The 21,526-nt window shown below is 30.6% G+C and overlaps 1 long non-coding RNA gene across 1 annotated transcript; it reads right to left on the reverse strand.

Moving 5' to 3' along the window:
• Window positions 1–18,105: 18,105 nt before the first annotated feature.
• On the reverse strand, window positions 18,106–21,122 carry LOC104649224 (uncharacterized). Its single transcript, XR_743193.4, has 2 exons — window positions 19,970–21,122; window positions 18,106–18,378 (listed from the first exon to the last, which is right to left on the reverse strand). It is a non-coding gene; the product is annotated as an uncharacterized lncRNA (long non-coding RNA).
• Window positions 21,123–21,526: the final 404 nt, after the last annotated feature.

The raw sequence follows: 21,526 nt of genomic DNA on the forward strand, positions 1-21,526 counted from the left end.
CGAGTTAATATTCATGCATTGCGAGTTAATATTCATGCAACTAGAGTTAATATTCATGCATCGCGAGAAGATTTCATACCTCGCAAAAATGTATGTATCGCAAGAAGATTTCTTACCTTGCGGAATTCATGCATCACTAGTTAAATTATGCATCGCGAGAAGATTCCATACCTCGCAGAAAATTCATGCATAGCGAGAAGATTTCATACCTCGCGGAAAATTCATGCATCGTAAGAAGATTTCATACCTCGCAGAAAATTCATGCATCGCTAGAAGATTCTGTACCTCGCAGAAAATTCATGCACCGCGAGAAGATTTCATACCTAGCCGAAAATTCATGCATCGCGAGAAGATTCCATACCTCGCAGAAAATTCCGTGCATCGCAAGAAGATTCCATACCTCGCAGAAAATTCATGAATCACTAGTTAACTCATGCATCGAGAGTTCATTCATGCATCGAGAGTTAATATTCATGCATCGAGAGTCAATTCATGCATCACTAGTTAATATTCATACATCGAGAGTCAATTCATGCATCGAGAGTCGATTCATGCATCGCGAGTTAATTCATGCATCACTAGTTAATATTCATGCATCACGGGTGAGAAGATTTCATCCCTCGCAAAAATTCATGCATCGCGAGAAGATTCAATTCCTCGCAAAAGTTTACATATCGCAAGAAGATTTTATACCTTGCGGATTTTATGTACTGCGAAAAGATCTCATCCCTCGCAAAATTTTATGCACCGCGAGAAGATTTCATCCTTCGCAAAATTTGAACATCGCGGGAAGATATTCATGCTCCGCAAGCAATCATGCACTGCTAGAAAAAGAATCGTGCATCTCAAAGGAAATATTTATCCCTCAACGTCAACTGACGTTAATGCCGAGGAGAGAAATTGAGTGTCGACACGGTGGAAGACACTGTCTTCCACTTAAATTGCATTTTAAGCTGACGAGTTTTATCTCAATCTTTGTCAAGAGCATTTGAAAGGATGAATTCCTTCAAACAAAAAAAAACAAAAAAAAAATTTAAAAAAAACAAAAAGAAAAACAGGTGCAAACTACTTCAAGAAGGACGCAACACATCATGGAACCTTTTGGAGACAGGTCTGGGATTGACTTCCACCAAATGCAACCGCACTTCTCTACAAAGGTCATGTGTTCGGTCAAAATTGGGTTTGTCAATTTTCGTTGTCCACGATTTCTTTCATCAATCATACACAACGAAAGGGACAGCTGTTGACACCCAATTTTGGCCTAACATTTTAAAAATTCATGATTTTAAAGTTTTGTTTATTTAATAGCAAATTTTTGTCCGATGATTTTGAAATTCATACATTTTGAGTCAAATACAAATAAAATAAAATAAAATAAAAATGCCTTTCCCACATTGTCTCTCAAACAATTTTCAATTTTGCAATAGTCTCACATCGGTATTTCATCCTTTTTGAGTATTTTTGGGTATATCTATATAAGCCCACTTCATTCACTATTTTTAGGAGAGGATTTGGAGGGGGAAAAAAAAAGATTACTCATAAAATTTTGAGAATTCTTGGTTCCCATAGTTCAAAAATTTTAAAGTGTTTTTGTGGTTTTTCGAGTTGAGGAGGTGGAGTCGTCTCTTTCAAACTCGGAGTTCCGGTTCGCTGTCCAGAACCAGGTATATTTTTTTCTTAGCATTTTTTTATTTAATTCCTAGCTCTTTTATGTTTTCTGTTTATTATATGTAGCTTGTTTTGTTTTTTTAGTTTAATGTAGTTCTAAAAGTCAATTAATATTTGTGTTTATTGTAGTTTTAATATTAGCATTATTTTACGATTCAATGTTTATTTATTATTACTATTATTTTAAAATTGTTAGTCAACTATTTGCTATCTTAACTTTTCAGGGTTTTGTTATTATTCTACTTTAATGTTATTTTTAATTTTTCTATATATTATGTTATTGTTGTTTCCATTTCTAATTATGTTATTTTAGTTTGGGTGTTGTTTTCCATATTCTCTTGGGATAAGTTTGTTATGTTTTGTTGATTCAGTTTATATATATGTATCGATACTTATTGTTGCTTCGTTCCTTGAAACTCTATATATAATTCTTTATGCAAATTTAATATTTGAATCTTCCCATTTTGAGATGCCAAAAATCAATTGACCATTTGAATTATTGGGTTTTGGAATTAATTATTTATAAAATTTAAGTCAAAATTATTCAGCTTAACTCATATGTACCCTATTAGATTTGTACATACACAATTATATAATAGATATAGCTAAATAACATTTAACGAGAGAATGTGGAAGACCTTGTGATCATAAATGTATTATGTATAAATGACAAAGTCCATAAAATCATGACTTGACTAACATGTTAAGATTTGGATCATCCATCTTATTTTCTTATTTCATTAGATCAAATCATTTTGATGATACACAACTCAAATTGATTTATGTAAAACTTCTTTAGAAGATTTTTTAAAATCTCATGAAAAGTCATTTACAGAAATAGAAATTATTAGGTTCTTAGACAAATTATAACAAAACAAATAAATAATTTAACCATATAAAAATTGAGCAAGTTGAGTTATGACTTGATCTTTAGCTCGTTTCAATTTAAATAATTCTAAGTCAATCAAATTCATTTTTTCTATTTTATCATACTCACATTCACTCCTACCGCCTAAAGTAGACCTACAGATATGTCCATTATTAACTAATCGACAAATTGCTAAAAATAATTCTTCAAATTTGGAATACAAATTATGATAGTTCTTATAAAACCAGCTAGAGTATTTATTTTTCTAATCAACTAATATGTAATGACTTAATAATTCATATTATAAGGTTAGATTTATTTGTCATAGTAGTTAAATCTACTTAATTGAATCTAATATATGGATAGCTAATTAATTTTGAAATTAAATTTGAAAATGAGTATATTCAAAAGAAATGAGCCAATTGCATTTTACGAATGTGTTTATTTCTAGTATCATATATTTAATCATAATATTTTATGATTTGCAATCCAACCTCTTTATTTTCTTACATATTATTGTCGTTTTTAAAGAAATCCACAGGGGCAATATTGAAAAATAAATTTAAAAAAACTCCATCAGGAAAAAAAATAAAATGCTTCTTGTTGTTGGTTTTGGTGGACTGCTTTTCCTTCACATTTCTAATACAGAGATTTTTGTTTGATTTTATTTTTTGTAAGTAATTTCCCCTTGATTTGGTTTTGTAAGGTAAATGACTGAATATCAAATTTTAAAGATAATTAGTTTTTTGAGATATTTAATTATTTTAATAATTTTAGATATATTATAATAGTCATATGATAATGTTGTTAAAGTCTAAATAAGAAGTCTAAAATTAAATATATGTTTGATATAAATTTATACTTTTAAATTTTTATGCATAAACTATTGTATATATATTTTTAATGTTTCATAATGCTAAAACAACGCCCACCAATTGCAAAGTCACTATTTTTTTATTGAATATTTCTTAATTATATGTGTATTTTAAGTGTTTGTATTTTAATTTTGCCCATGTGAACTTATTTTGCAAGATTTTTTTTTAAAAAAAAGGGTGCAAAATGCAACTCCAATTTACCTTTCTGTCTTTTTTTGTATTACTGTAATAAAGTTTAAATTAGATAATGTTCTCTTCAAAATCAACTTTAGTTCTAAGTTCAATTTAATGTATAATCTACTATAATTAAGGGATAATGCGCAAGTACCCCCTCAACGTATGTCCGAAATCTCAGAGACACACTTATACTATACTAAGGTCCTATTACCTCCCTAAACTTATTTTATTAATAATTTTTTACCACCTTTCGGCCTACGTGACACTATCTTGTGGGTCAAATGCTGGTTGACTTTTTCTTTCAAGCTAGTGCCACGTTGGTCGAAAAGGAGTAGAAAATTAGTTATAAAGTAAGTTCAATGGGGTTAATACGACCTTAGTATAATATAAGTGTGTCTCTGGGATTTCGGGCATAGATTGAGGGGGTACTTGAACATTTTCCCTATAATTAATCATTTTAGTTTTTATTAGATTTTTAATATTTGAACCTTCTATTTAGTGGATCAATTCTCCAAAGTTCAACACCCTATTTCGAAAGAAAATTAGTACTCATATCCTTCCCCAAATTATAGAAATTAAAAATAATCATGGCTAACATGCTTCGATCTAATCAAGCTGCTAAAATCATTTATAAGCCTAAAGGTCTAGTCATTTATGATGAGTGTAATCGTTGTATTTTATCATGTGTTAATACTAATGATGATTGTCAAGCTTTTGCTCCTTGCAGTCCCGTTTGGCAATATAAAATTTTTCAAAGTCAATTTTGTCATTGTCATCAGAATGTCCATCGTAGATTGGATGTCTACAGTCATGAGGTTGCACCAGCACAAACACAACAACATGTTAATTTTATTAGAAAATTTTAATGAATCGTTGAATTGTTGTTGGCTTTGCCATAAAAAAAACATAAAATACTTTTAAACTTTTTATCTATTATCAAAATTATTATATTTTCTTAGATCTATTCCAATTAATGTTTTTTTTGTTCTATTTTTCATCTGTTTGAAAGTAATGGTATCAAATATAACCGATTTAGGAGGGGGGGGGGGGGAATGTATAGATTATTGATTTAAGATGACAAGATTTAAAAGTCTCATTTACTTTCATAAATTATGTATCAAATCAAACATATTCACATGTATGAAATAATTTTATTTTACACTCCAAAAATGTTGGTTTGTCTTAAATAAATAAACATAATTACATCAAGGTAAGAGAAAGAAAAATGAGGGAAGAGATTCATAAGATTAAGAAATAATTTTATCATGGTGAAAATTTACATATTCAAACCAAGTGATCTATTGAAAGTCTTCAAAAAAAATTTCATCGTTCATCTCCAAATACAAATTTTACTCTAAAAAGTTGAAATAAAAAATATTTAACTACTTACTTATTTAATAAAATAAAAATCCACCATATACTTAAGATTACAAAAGATTTTCATGTCCATTAAATTTACACTAGCATTAATTCTTGCCTAGAGAAAAAGTAAAAGCGCTATATATATATACCTATATAGTGAGGGTGCGTTAAGGCGAGTTGATGAGCTAATACGACTGGCTTACTTTTTATATTTATGTGGATATGGAGGGAACTTGGCGTTAAGCACTGGGGCCAGCCACAAAGGAATAGGTTTGAATGTTGATATATACCGTCTTTCAGCTGACCTTTCAAAACCATGCTTCGCGATCAAGCTAGAAAAAGACTAAGCAAGTGTTGTCCTTATTAAATGGCGGATAGCTTAGAATAACATTCATTCCTGAACATCGCTGCCTACTTAAGACATTTCGATGCGGCCCGCGAGAGAGGTACCAAATCGAGGCAAACTCTGAATACTAGATATGACCTCAAAATAACAGGGGTCAAGGTCAGCTAGTGAGACGATGGGGGATAAGCTTCATCGCCGAGAGGGAAACAACCCGGATCACCAGCTAAGGCCCCTAAATGACCGCTCAGTGATAAAGGAGGTAGGGGTGCAGAGACAACCAGGAGGTTTGCCTAGAAGCAGCCACCCTTGAAAGAGTGCGTAATAGTTCACTGATCGAGGGAGTAGAAAATTTAAATATAGATGATCTAAAAATTAATTTTATGAATATAATAGAATGTGAACATAATTTTGAAAAAGATACAGGATTAGATAGTAATCCATGTAACTGGTGTAAATGGTATCCAAGTAAATATAAAAGAGCTAAATGTAATAAATGCTTTATAGAAGGATGTATAAGTTGTATAGAAACACAATTAGGAGTAATAACTCAGAAAAGAAAAGAGGTATATACAAATGAACCTCAAATAAATTTAAAGGTATTAGTATTAGAAGTAAAAGTCAAAGAATTAGAAGAAAGAATAGTAAGATTAGAAAAAGGAAAAATTTTTGAACAGGAACTACAACTAGATAATCAAGAATTAATGAATGAAGAATCTAATACTTTAATATGTAATGAAGATAAAAATATAAATACTGTTAAAATATTAGCAAAACTTCAATTTGGAAAATATGAAATAGAGGCTTTAGCATTAATAGATTGAGGATGTACCAAAAGTATTTTAAATGAAAAAATTGTACCTCCAGAATTAATAAAGACTTTAGAAAAACCACTTGCAGCTATGCAAATGGATGGAACACATAATATATATAGATACTGCATACATAAAGCACAAATAAATTTTTTAAATACTTGTTCAGAATTCTATAAAATATGTGTAAGAGATTTATATATAAGAGTAGACTTTGTGTTAGGACTAGATTTTATACTATGCAATAAAGGAGGAACTTTAATAACGAAAGATGGGATACTTTTCATGAAAAATATTACTTATACTTCGGTTTTAACTAATAAAATTGACACTAAAATAAGGCATAAAGAAAAATGTTGTGATAATTGTGAAAATAATATAAAATGTACTAAAACGGGATGTCATAGATTATACGAGAATATACTAGAGATAGATTAAGAAGATGAAATAGTTAATAAAAACTATGTTTTAATAGAAATGGAAACAGAGTTATATAATTTTAAGACAGGAATTCAATAAATAGGTTAAATAAAAATTAACAAGATCTAGATAATATAGTAAAATTTTTAGATCAAATAGAAATAATAGGAGAAAAGCCTCTAAAGTATTGGGAAAATAATCATGAAGTATGTAAGCTAGACATAATAAACCCAGAATATATAATAAAAACAACCTCAATAGAAGCTACAAATAAGGATCTAGAAAATTTGAGAATACAAATTAAAGAACTATTAGAATTAGGAGTGATAAGAAGATCTACTTCAAAACATAGATCAGCAGTATTTATGGTAAGAAATCATAGTGAAATAATTAAAGGAAAAGCTAGAATGGTTATAAATTACAAAAGACTAAATGACAATACTAGAACAGACGGTTATAAATTACCAGATAAAACAGAATTAATGAATAGAATTCAAGGAAAAACAATTTTTAGTAAATTCGACTGTAAATCAGGATACTGGCAGATAAAAATGCATCCAGACAGTATAGAATGGACAGCTTTTAACTACTCTGAAGGACATTTTGAATGGTTAGTCACGCCATTTGGGTTAAAAACAGCACCTCCAATTTTCCAAAGAAAAATGGATAAAATATTTGGAGAATATAAAAAAATTGTTTAAGTATATGTAGATGATATTCTAGTATTTAGTAAAAATATTAAAGAACACTTAGGGCATTTACAAACAGTTTTTAGATTATTTGTTAATAATGGAATAATATTTAGCAAGAAGAAAATAGAATTATGTAAAAATTATATAAACTTTTTACGAATTACTTTAGGAGAAGGAAATGTTAAACTACAACCTCATATAGCTAAAAAAGCTCTAGACATGCCAGATAAATTAAATAATCTAAAAGAGTTACAAAAATTCTTAGTAGAATTAATTATGCAAGACCTTTTATTAAAGATTTAGGAAAAATGGCAGGACCATTATACTCTAAGACAGGAACTAAAGGACAAAGAAATTTCAATATGGAAGACATAAAATTAGTACAAAAGATAAAAGAAAAAATAAAAAATATTCCCGATCTTAATATGCCATTAGAATCAGACTATTTAATAATAGAAACAGATGGAAGTTTTGAAGGATGCAGTGCAATATTAAAATCAAGACCACATAAATATAGTTCTAAACAGGAAGGAAAAAATATGTGATTATCAAAGTGGAAAATTCAAAGAGAAGGGTAATAAAGCTAGTATAGATGTTGAAATTTTAGCTGTAATATATGGTTTAAATAGTTTTAGAATTTATATTCTAAATAAACCAAAAGTATTAATAAGAACAGATTGTGAAGTCATAGTAAAATTTCAATCAAAAAATTAATGATAAAACTAGTAGTAGAAGAAGATGACTATATTTTTTAGATACTATATCAACTTATCATTCTATAATTTTTGAACACATCAAGGGAAATGATAATAGTATTGCGGATCAGCTAAATAGATTACTGATCAAAGTTTAAATTTTACAGAATGAGACCTCTACTATCAGACAAAGGTAAAAGAGTTCAACCTTCAACCGCAGGTTTGGCAGACTCTTACAAAGAAACAATGTTAGCAAATTTACATTTTAAACCTCTAGACAAAATAAATGATGTTAGAATAGAAAGGCTACAGTTCGGACAACAAAATTTAATAGCATACGAGCCACCTAACTGGACATTCAGATATTTATCTAACTGTCAATTAGACAAACAGTAAACATGCCTCATAGACAATATATGGATAGCTCATAATCAAAAAGACACTAAATATGTAATTGCGGTTTTAAATGCTTTAGGATATTATTTTACCAATCAAAATAAAGAAAATAGATTTAAATATTATGTAGTAATTCATGGTAAAAAATGGTGTTTTTCAAACATGGATAGAAGTTTTAGACTCTATTAAAGATTTTCAAAAACCTCTTTTTAAAGGTTTTGATGATTTTACAGAAGCTTTAAACTATGCTAGAGGAATATTAGGGCCAAATTACTATATTTCTCCAGCCCTTAGACAAAATCCAAATAAAACCCCACAATACAACATCCAGAAAGATATAGACAAAATAATATTATGTGATCATTGCTCATCAATGACCGAAGCATTCAAAAGACTAAATTTGAGAAATGAAGCCGTAATGCAAGAAAATGCCAAGCTCAGAGAAAGACTCCAAAAAATGGAAAGCAAAGGTAATACTACACAAGATGTGCAAACTCAGACAGATATATAGGGTTTTCCATCCCAAATAAAAATAGATGAGATGGGTGTGCATTCCCCACTGAATGCTAAGAAATCCACTGTATCGGATGAAGATACAGCTAGTCCGGTTCAAACGGTAGCCGGTAAAGACTTCTCAAATTCGTTGATGGCTATCACTTTGCCAGAAAGTGAAAAAGATGAAGGTTCATATTCAAGAAGAAGGTTACCACTTTCATTTAACCAGACTATTAGACAAAAAATTAAAAAATCCAAAAAAAATAAAGATCTATAATCCCTTATAACCCAAACCGTAGAAAAATTACTTAAACAAAAACAAGAAAAAGATAAACATATAAACTCAAGCCCAATACAAAGCCCAAGACAAGATTCTGTTTCAAGCCCAAATAACTCAGATAATATTTCAGACTCAATACAATTTGCTCAAGACCCAAATGATGATGACTCTGGTATGAGTTTTGATTCAATTGCATTACATAATTTAGACACTTAGTATATATATATATATATATATATATATATATATATATATATATATTATTATAGTTTTAAAGAGGAATGCCTCTTTTGTCAAAAAATGTGAGTCCCACTTTACTCACTACCGCACATGTGAAAAAACTGTTGGGACGCGTCTTTATAGATAAGAGATAAGAGATAACTATTGACAGACAGATATTAGACTACACGGACAATAATGCAAGAAAAGGAACATTATTTCATATGACGATAGGGCCCAGATGAGTACCCGGCTGAGATGATAAGATTCCTTTTTTCATTTGAAATCCGATGTTTGAAGTCTGAAGACCTCTATAAAAGCAAGTATCATTAAGACAAGAAAAGGCAGAAGGCGAAAAAAGGCTAAGACAACCACAACAAAAACTCTCTCAAAATCCTCAAAAGAACCCCTTTTCTCTTTAAAATTATCTTCTAAAAGATTGTAGTAAAGATTTCAGTTCTTTATTCTAAAAGTTTGTTTTAAAAGTTTGGAATCTTTCCGGGTTTTCAGAAAGGGAAACTTCACTCTGTTCTAAATAATGTAAGTCTTCGTATTTAAGTTTCTAGTAAACTTCCCATATATGTAAATTATGTGTGTTTATAAAATGTTAATTATTTGATAAAACTCATGTAAATTTATGAATTTATGCATATCATCATGAATCTATATTACTTAGTATATAGTTAGTCTCTTAGCTTCTTGTTACGACCCAAAACGAGTCGCGAGTGGCCCACACTTATCCTACTGTGTGAGCGAACCAACCAATCTAAACCCCAACATTTCAACCATAATAACCAGAATATAATGCGGAAGACTTAAAACTCATTAATATAACCAAATAATAACTTCTAAAATTTAATACTTATTATTCCCAAAATCTGGAAGTCATCACAACAAGAACATTCTATCCTCAAATTACTAAATCTAAGAGTATCTAGGAAGCTAAAATAAGTAAACAAATGGTCCATGTCCGAACTTCAAGAACATCAAGGCATGAATGAGAGAGAATCCAGTCTGAGCTAGGAACAATAGCTCACCCTGAAATCTGACGTGATGAAGACTGGCTAGAGTTGAGGACGAGTTGAAGTCGATGGCACGTTTGCTGCACTCCACAAATAACAAAGAAGAAAATTACAAGTAGGGGTCAGTACAAGGCACAAGTACTAAGTAGGTATCATCGGCCAACTCAAAATAGAAAGCAATATATATCAATAATAACATAAAATCGACTACCATACTCAACTGTTGACAACAACAAGTACCATAACCATTGGCCACAACCCAAGCACATCTATGAGGACTCAAGCCTCCACACCATACTCATTCGGGGAAATAGGTTCTTTAAATTTGAGTATATTAACATAATTCAAGATTCATTCTCTTTATCATCCTGGTGTCAGAACGTGACATTCCGATCCCCTAAAGATTCATTCTCTTTATTATCCTGGTGTCGGAACGTGACACTCCGATCCCCTACTACTACGTGTCGATTTGTGACACCCGATCCCTTAATTCCTGGTGTCGGTACATGACACTCCGAACCCTAATTCTACGTGTCAGTTCGTGACACTCCGATCCCCTAATTCTACGTGTCGGTTCGTGACACCCGATCCCCTAATCTCATTCTTTTAGTTCATCAAGCCTTCTGTTATACCAAGGCATCATCATTAACAAAGTGGATTTAAGGTTTAAGATTCACAGCCTCATCTTTCCAATCCATTACAATTACATAATCACATCATGCAAGCACACAATTAAGCATGTAGAAGACTTTACAATACTACCCAATACATATCATTCGCTATTAAGAGTTTACTATGAAATAGCATAAACCATAACCTACCTCCACCGAAGAATCGTGATCAAGCAATCTACTTCTCCAATTCTTTTTGCTTTCTCTTCGTTCTTCTTTCTCTCTCGCTCGTTCTCTCTTCTTTTCTTTTTAATTTTCTTCTCTTTCAAATTCCCTTTGTTTTACCCTAATTACCATATAATTAAGTATAAAAGATTATAAAAGTAACCCACTATTTATTTCAAGGTTATCTCCTTTAACCCCCAAGTAAATAAGTTAATAAACTTATCCCCTAATTCCATACAGTTTGTCATAAATAGTCCAAAACGCCTCCTAAAAACTTAAGCAGAAATCCGACCCAGGTGGAATTACGCCACTCGTGACGGCCTGTCGTGCCTGCAACGGTCCGTCCCGCAGAGTCGTCACAGGGTTCAGAGACTCAATTTCATTTAAGAGGTCTGTGACGGTCCTTCGTGCCTACGACGGTCCGTGCTGCCATGTCGTCGTGGAGTTCAGAGAGTTGATTTTCCGTACCCAAATTTCAGAGTTTAAGTGTTTTGGCACGGAGACACTCGACGGTCCGTTGTGACTATGACGGTCCGTCGTGCGATCCGTCGACACAGTAAGTTTTTATCACAGTGATTCTACTGCTCAAAACGACTAAACAGGTCGTTACACTTCTTAAAAGTATCGATGGATTAACCTGTAAATTCCTAGGACATTGTCAGGTTAAATGTTCTGAGAAAAGAACTATGAATAACCAAATCCGGGGTGTGGTTAAAGAAGATTACTATTAAGAACAAAGACTAAGAGAAAGAGATGAACAGTAATACTAGATTCATGAATGCAATCATGTAATGCAATTGAATCAAAACTCATACCGGAGTCATCATCATTTGGGTCTTGAGCAAATTGCATTGAGTCTGAAATATTATCTGAGTTATTTGGGCTTGAAACAGAATCTTGTCTTGGGCTTTGTATTGGGCTGGAGTTTATATGTTTATCTTTTTCTTATTTTTGTTTAAGTAATTTTTCTACGATTTGGGTTATAAGGGATTCTAGATATTTATTTTTTTGGGAGTTTTAAATTTTTTGTCTAATAGTCTGGTTAAATGAAAGTGGTAACCTTCTTCTAGAACATGAACCTTCATCTTTTTCACTTTTTGGGAAAGTGACAGCCATCAACGGATTTGAGAAGTCTTTACCGGCTACCGTTTGAACCGGACTAGCTGTATCTTCCTCCGATACAGTGGATTTCTTAGCATTCAGTGGGGAATGCACACCCATCTCATCCATTTTTATTTGGGATGGAAAACCATGTATATCTGTCTGAGTTTGCACATCTTGTCTAGTATTACCTTTGCTTTCCATTTTTTGGAGTCTTTCTCTGAGCTTAGCATTTTCTTACATTAGGGCTTCATTTCTCAAATTTAGTCTTTTGAATGCTTCGGTCATTGATGAGCAATGATCACAAAATATTATTTTGTCTGTATCTTTCTGGATGTTGTATTGTGGGGTTTTATTTGGGTTTTGTCTAATGGCTGGAGAAATATAGTAATTTGGCCCTAATATTCCTCTAGCATAGTCTAAAGATTCTTTAAAATCATTAAAACCATTAAAAAGAGGTTTTTGAAAATCTTTAATAGAGTCTAAAACTTCTATCCATGTTTGAAAAACACCATTTGTTTTACCATGAATTACTACATAATATTTAAATCTATTTTCTTTATTTTTACTAGTAAAATAATATCCTAATGCATTTAAAACTGCAATTACATATTTAGTGTCTTTTTGATTATGAGCTATCCATATATTGTCTATGAGGCATGTTTGTTGTTTGTCTAATTGACAGTTAGATAATGTCTGAATGTCCAGTTAGACGGCTCGTATGCTATTAAATTTTGTTGTCCGAACTATAATCTTTCTATTCTAACATCATCTATTTTGTCTAGAGGTTTAAAATGTAAATTTGCTAACATTGTCTGCTTGTAAGAGTCTGCCAAACCTGCGGTTGAAGGTTGAACTCTTTTACCTTTGTCTGATAGTAGAGGTCTCATTCTGTAAAATTTAAACTTTGATCAGTAATCTACTTAGATGATCCGCAATACTATTATCATTTCCCTTGATGTGTTCAAAAATTATAGAATGATAAATTGTTATAGTATCTACGAAATTTAGCCATCTTCTTCTACTACTAGTTTTATCACTAATTTTTTGATGAAATTTTACTATGTCTTCACAATCTGTCCTTATTAATACTTCTGGTTTATTTAGAATATAAATTCTAAAACTATTTAAACCATATATTACAGCTAAAATTTCAACATCTATACTAGCTTTATTAACCTTTTCTTTGAATTTTCCACTTTGATAAGCACATATTTTTTCTTCCTGTTTAGAACTATATTTATGTGGTCTTGATTTTAATATTGCAACCCATCCTTCAAAACTTCCATCTATTTCTATTATTAAATAGTCTGATTCTAATGTCATATTAAGATCGGGAATATTTTTTATTTTTTCTTTTATATTTTGTACTAATTTTATGTCTTCCATATTGAAATTTCTTTGTCCTTTAGATCCTATCTTAGAGTATAATGGTCCTGCCATTTTTCCTAAATCTTTAATAAAAGGTCTTGCATAATTAATTCTACCTAAGAATTTTCGTAAATCTTTTAGATTATTTAATTTATCTAGCATGTCCAGAGCTTTTTTAGCTATATGAGGTTGTAGTTTAACATTTACTTCTCCTAAAGTAATTCCTAAAAAGTTTATATAATTTTTACATAATTCTATTTTCTTCTTGCTAATTATTATTCCATTATTAACAAATAATCTAAAAACTGTTTGTAAATACCCTAAGTGTTCTTTAATATTTTTATTGAATACTAGAATATCTACATATACTAAAACAAATTTTTTATATTCTCCAAATATTTTATCCATTTTTCTTTGGAAAATTTGAGGTGCTGTTTTTAACCCAAATGACATGACTAACCATTCAAAATGTCCTTCAGGCAGTTAAAAGCTGTCCATTCTATACTGTCTGGATGCATTTTTATCTGCCAGTATCCTGATTTACAGTCGAATTTACTAAAAATTATTTTTCGTTGAATTTTATTTATCAATTCTGTTTTATCTGGTAATTTATAACCGTCTGTTTTAGTATTGTCATTTAGTCTTTTGTAATTTATAACCATTCTAGCTTTTCCTCTAATTATTTCACTATGATTTCTTACCATAAATGCTGCTAATCTATGTTTTGAAGTAGATCTTCTTATTACTCCTAATTCTAATAGTTTAATTTGTATTCTAAAATCTTCTAGATCCTGATTTGTAACTTCTATTGAGGCTGTTTTTATTCTATATTCTGGGTTTATTATGTCTAGCTTACATACTTCATGATTATTTTCCCAATACTTTAGAGGCTTTTCTCCTATTATTTCTATTTGATCTAAAATTTTTACTATATTATCTAGATCTTGTAGATTTTTTATTTGTCCAATTTTTTGAATTCATGTCTTAAAATTATATAACTCTGTTTCCATTTCTATTAAAACATAGTTTTTATTAACTATGTCATCTTCTTTATCTATCTCTAGTATATTCTCGTATAATGTATTACATCCCGTTTTAGTACATTCTATATTATTTTCATAATTATCACAATATTTTTCTTTATGTCTTACTTTAGTGTCAATTTTACTAGTTAAAACCGAAGTATAAGTAATATTTTTCATGAAAAGTATCCCATCTTTCGTTATTAAAGTTCTTCCTTTATTGCATAGTATAAAATCTAGTCCTAACACAAAGTCTACTCATATATCTAAATCTCTTACCCATATTTTATCCATCTTATAGGTAGGTTTATAGAAATCTGAACAAGTATTTAAAAAATTTATTTGTGCTTTATGTATGTAGTATCTTAATATATTATGTGTTCCATTCATTTGCATAGCTGCAAGTGGTTTTTCTAAAGTCTTTATTAATTCTGGAGGTACAATTTTTTTATTTAAAATATTTTTGGTACATCTTGAATCTATTAATGCGAAAGTCTCTATTTCATATTTTCCAATTTGAAGTTTTGCTATATATATATATTTGATAATAAGTTTGTGTATCTAACACACTGTAACCCAAAGGGATGTTAAGATGGAGGAATTAACTATCACGACAAAAAACGAGTCGTGAGTGACAACCACACTTAACTCCCTAGGTGCGAGAACAACCGAATTTAAGCCTACTTACAAACTACAAGCATAATGTGAAAGCTCAAAACTTACTAAATATCTTTTCCCAAAATTTGAAAGTCATCATTAGACCTTCCTCACTTTTTCTTTAAATTATAATTTCCACACTTGTAACTGCATCGTTTTTTAAAGTAACAAAAAAATATTAACAACAATCAATACCCGTCAAACCATCCATCGTTTATACAATAAAATTGAGAATTGAATGAAGTTTCTACCTTAATATTTTCTGTCGATCTTTGTCCATGGCGTTGAGAACCAAAACCAAGAGTTGTGAGAAGTTTATGGTATAACCTAATAATATTAACCTTACATAGTATATGACTAATTATAAATATGATAAAAGTGGTCCATTACTAATTTTAATGTTATTTTTTCTTAACCACCAACAAAAAATGTTACAGAGACTACACATAAGTTTCATAATTGTCTAATAGTTCAAAATACCCATTGTAAAATTTAGGGAAAGAGTCCAAATAGTTCTAGTTGTAGTCCAAATAGTTATAGTTCTTAAGAAATCATAACGAGTTGATACAATAGATATCAATTTACCCATCGTTATTTCTTGAACGATCAAAGAAATGCGAAAGTAGGAAGGGTAGTTGTCTTAACGATTCTTTCAAAAAGATTAGTTCCCAAGGCCTCACCATAAATGTACCAAACCAACCAATTGAAGACCTACACATCCTCTTATACAATGTATCAAATGAGGCCATTTCGATACTCTAGTGATAGCTATTATTATATGTAAACTCAACTGACAACATAAAATATTTTCAAAATCAAGTAAAAGTTAATTGTACACATGTCTGCAACATATTCTCAAGGACATTGACACAATAATCAAGACAATTTTTTTCACATAATCATGGTAAAATTTTAAATCAATATTGGTTACAATATGAAGTGAACCTAAACCAACCACTACACACTCTTAATACACAAACCTTTCTTATTAAGATTTTCCTCTCACATAAAATATTTCCTCGAGCATAATCTACAATAAAATGTGATTGTTAAACATCAAGTAAACATCTAGGAGAAACAAACTCATCTGATCCAAAGATGGAAATGATTAAGTAATCATCATCGAGTGATACACTCGATCATACATAACCTCTAACAACAAGATCAAAATTCTAGATTAGTAGCCAATATAGATAAACCTCAAGAATGAAAAAATTGGACTCAATGGTCCTCACATTTAACCGCACATATCCAATACATGATACCGAGGATTAGATAAATCTTAAGTCTATTGAAAAAACTGTAAATTTTTCATGGTAGATCTCTTATAAACACTCATAAACAAGTATACTTCAACTATCCCAACAACAACAAATCTTTCATAACTGGAATGAACAAGTCTAACCAAGGATGTCACCCTACCATCAAGACAATCACAAAATTGATACACACGATCCATTATTAGAAACTCACCCATAGGTACACGAAATTGGTACACATGATCCACACACACAATTATTTAAATCATTATTATAACTATATATATTCAAACATTGTGCTAAAGGTGTTTTTAATGCAATATCACTTAAGTAAATTTACTTTACTATAGATAATCTCATCATAAATTATGTCAATAGAAAATAAATTATCTGTTGAAAATTAAACTAAAAAATTCACACTATTAATGACTTGTTGAAATCAAACCAAATGGCAAAAATAAAAACTTCCCCCTTAAGTATTTAGCAACAAAAAAAAACACAACTGGCAAGAAACTCAAGCTCAAATCCAAATGGTGGTATGACGATAAAATATGGTACATGTCTAAAAAATCATGCTACTAAGTTTGGTTACTATTCGGTTGATGGATGTCGTGAATTTGTGAATAAGGGTGATGATGGAACTAAAGAAGAATCTATTTGTGCTAATTGTGACTGTTTTTAGGAGTTATCATCGAATTAATAGTAAGTCATTGCTTCGTCCTCCATACTTCGATCTCGCTTCATTCACCCACATGTTATTCCACATGGTGGTGGAAACGCACCGATTATTTATCATCCTTTCACAACTCGAGTTATGCCAGTTCAATACATCAGGTGTGTTTTTTACTATTATCCATCATATGATAAATCATCAGCCCGTGAGAATGTTCTTTGTAATCTTTGTTGGCATCATTACTAAGTATGAATATGAACTAAGATGTCAATCTTTATTTTACTACCATAAATTAATAGTAATAAATTTATAGTATGTCTTATTATATTATAAAATAAAAGGAAGAATTTAAGTTGAGTTCATTTTAATGAAGTGTGTATGTTCTTATTTTCATATGGTTATCTAAATGCTTGATGAAATAGAATTGTGATTTATTTGATTAATTGTTTATTGCAATATTACAGTAAGGAAAAGGGAGTAAATGTGTACTTTTGACTGTGAAACGCTTATATCATATCGTTTATTAACTTTGCCTTTTATTCATTAATTTTTTGTTTATTGCAAAAATGACTTCATAATTAAACTACTTAACAAAGTATAAATTTTATGTTCTAATCTTGTGAGTTGGTTGTTTAATTATTTCACACTATATTCAATATTTTGTTTTTTCAACTGAAAAAAAAATAGTAATAATATAACATATTCATCTTTTGTCAACTTAAATAGATTTTTCTTTAAAAACAAAATGTCACGCCCCGAGCCTACACCTAGGGCGAGACTGGCACTCGAAGGCCATTGTTGTCCCTAAATCAAACCCTTGGTCCAAAAACTCGGAAGACAAACCTCAACTTTGACACGAGTAAAACATAATAAAAGGGAAATATGTCATGTCATAAATTTTTCCAAAAAGGCATTTGAGTCTTAATAACTAAAAACAACTCGAAATACTATAACCTATGAAGCCTCTAAATTATCTAGAGAGGGATGTTGGGAAAGACCTCACAACATCCTAAAAAATCTAAGCTAATATAGAGGTAAAAAAGGATGTCCTCCAGAATGCAAGAAGGCTCACTAGAAACTCTGAAGCTCAATCTGGAATCAACGAAGCACTGCGTGCAGACTTGGGTACCTGCATCTGCATCATAAAACGATGCAGGCCAACTGACATCAGTATATACAATATACGAGTATGTGAGTTGGAGAGGTAAACAATGACTTAAGTTTATATATATATATATATATATATATATATATATATATATGACTTAAGTTTATATATATATATATATATATATATATATATATATATATATATGTATGTATGTATGTATGTATAACTCATAAATCAGTGAAAACAACTTAGTTAGTTAAAGGAAATGCAATAACAAACTCAATTTTACTTATATAAGAAAGTAATATCGTCTCTATGGAAGTTTCTCAAACTAACAATCATCACTAAGAGTCTAAGTGATGATACAACGTCTTACCTCACGTTGCAAGAGGACTATCCTACAGCTTGCCATCGGTATAAGACCTTACTCAACTTAGTGGATCCATTAGCTCTCCTTACATGATCATCTAAAAAGTATGACATGTCAATTCCCATGTTGTCTACATGGTTTAAATGGAGACTTGAGTTAATATGAACTCTCGTCCCCACATCGGTGCTCAATACTACTCCAAAAAATGTATTTCAGCTCATGCTTTTAATAAAATGTCCTTCCTTTGGGTTGAGATAATTTTCTGAACCTATTAGCTTTAAAAACTTCCTTTTGGAGTCAATGATCCCCTTTTCGTTCAAAACTCTTTTGGAACTTTTCGTTCCTCTCTTTATTCTAATGTGAAATATTTGTAGACCTCTAGGGACTACTTATTTCTCTTATTAATTTTGAGAAATGAACTCAACTCTTGCTCTTTACTTAACTTGAAACTTGAATTCTTAGGATACTTTGTTCCCTTATAGCTTTTGAGAAATGAACTCCACTCTTGTTCTTTATATAACTTGATACTTTAAATCTTAGGGAATATTTAGTTCCCTTATAGCTTTTGAGAAATGAATTCAACTCTTTACTTGACTTGAACTTTAAGTCTATAAAACAAAGTGAAAGACTTTAACAAAAAAACCTTACCTTGGCTTCGTTCTTAACTTCTAGACTTGGCTCTTAACTTCTTTGACTTTGACCTAACATTCCTTGAATTGAATTATGGATTCAAGGATCATGATCTCATGCTAATGAATGATTTCATGATGTTTAGATGTACCTTAGAGTGTTGGAAACAACTAGGAATGAGGGATACATCACTTAGGAACTAGTACAAAAAGATAGGGAGGAACGAGATATCCAGGGGGTCCCGGCGCTATGAGAGACGGGGAAGTCCATAGACTCTGTTTTGAGGGACTTTTGAGGCGCGACGCCCTATCATTCCCCCAACGGATTTTTTCAACTTTCTTCTTCGTTTTTCATCTCTAAATCTTCCCAAACTCCCATGGATCTCACCCCAAACACTTAGGATCCCTAATTGAATTACTACCCAATGATTGATACCCGAAAACAGTCCTAAAACATGGATTACAACTAATAGCGGTCAACAACAATCCAATCGACAAGAACGTCAAACTTTCTTTCAAGATTCCAACCTCTAACATGAGTTAATTCATGAACTTGATTGATTTGAAATAAATTGGCGTGTGGGTGAAGTAACCCAACACAAAAGAGCCCACATACCTTATTAGGGATCACCCACGACGAAAATCCACGAAGCTAAACTTGGTGTTCTCGCGTCTTCTTCTTCCTTCTCCTCATTTCTTCTTGCTTTCAAAATCCTAGTCTTTTTGTCTAAGTGCGTAAATTGATGGGATCAGTTTAGACCCCAACATATTACTCCAAAATGAAATAATTAATTGACTTAGGGAAAGACGAAAACACCCTTTCTAAATCCGGTTTTTGAACTTCCTTGCTCAATAGCCCATCTTCCGAAGGTCATATCTCACTCATAAAACCTCAGAAATTTGCAAACTTGACGTCATTGGTAAGATCATCCAACGAGCTTTCCATCCATATAAAGAACTACCCAAAATCCTCCTGAGATGGAAGTTATGATTCTTCGAAAATGACCAAAATCCACTTTTGGAATTTGGAAATTTTCCAGATTTTCCCATTTTTTCCAAATTTGTTGCTCCTTGATTTTCTTAACTTAATTTTAGTTTGTCTAGAATACGAGAAGTTACACAAACAAAAAATATAATTCTTTTTAAAAAAATTAATGCCAAGTAAATAAAATAAATTTAAAAACTTAATAGGTGAGAATTTTCAAAAAAAAAAATTACAATCTTTCTTGGTTTATTAAAAATCACGCACGCATAATGTATTTAAGAACTTAAATTACAATATATTTATATAAAATTCTTTTTTCGACAAAACGCATTTCAAACTTATAAAACATAAAAGTTTAAATATTCAATTTATTTTATAAAAAGATTCGTCCAGCAACTAGCAACAAGGCTAGTTCTAACACATGTACTCATTAAAAAGACGTCTATACGAAAGAATTATCAATACATGCAAGAACCTATTTGAGAATTGCTTAGTTACTATTCGTACTTTGTTAATTGTTTATGGTTCTCACAACCCTAATTATGAAATTTAGCTACTCATTATATCAAAAACACAATCAAAATTTATTAAAATAAATATACATGTGTTAATGATATAAATTTAAGAACAATAGCTAAACTATTTTTTATTAATCACGAATAAAAATAAATAATAAAGAAGAAGAAAGAATAAACCACAATTTTCCGGCCTTCACGGCAGCTCTTCCAATGTTCCAAATCTAGAAGAAAATTTCTATTGTGTTTTGTTTCTTGATTCTTGGCCTTCTTCCCCAAAAAATAATTTTATGGACTATTTATAAAAAAAAAAAACCCTAAATAAAATAATTGAGTCCAATTTAAATTCGAAATTCAAACCAAAAGGAATTGAATTCCTTTTTTCCCGCCGCGTGAGCTGTCGGTGAAAGTATTGTCACCTCAAAAATTACTCGTCTTCACTTGCTGCCACGTGGCAGCAAGTTTCCCAATTCAAAGATGAAATTTTTATGTTGCAATGTGCACTTTATGTTTATATATTATTATATTAAATTTAATTTACTAATCTGTCAGTTTGATTTTCTTCTTCACGTTCCATTATTAAATTATTTTAGTTCCAAACTTTTTTATTCTCACACAAATTTAATTCTGTAAATAAAATATACAATTAAGCACAATACATAAAATTTATGCT

Source organism: Solanum lycopersicum, chromosome 9 (assembly GCF_036512215.1).
Source record: "Solanum lycopersicum chromosome 9, SLM_r2.1".
NCBI classification, from domain to species: domain Eukaryota; kingdom Viridiplantae; phylum Streptophyta; class Magnoliopsida; order Solanales; family Solanaceae; genus Solanum; species Solanum lycopersicum.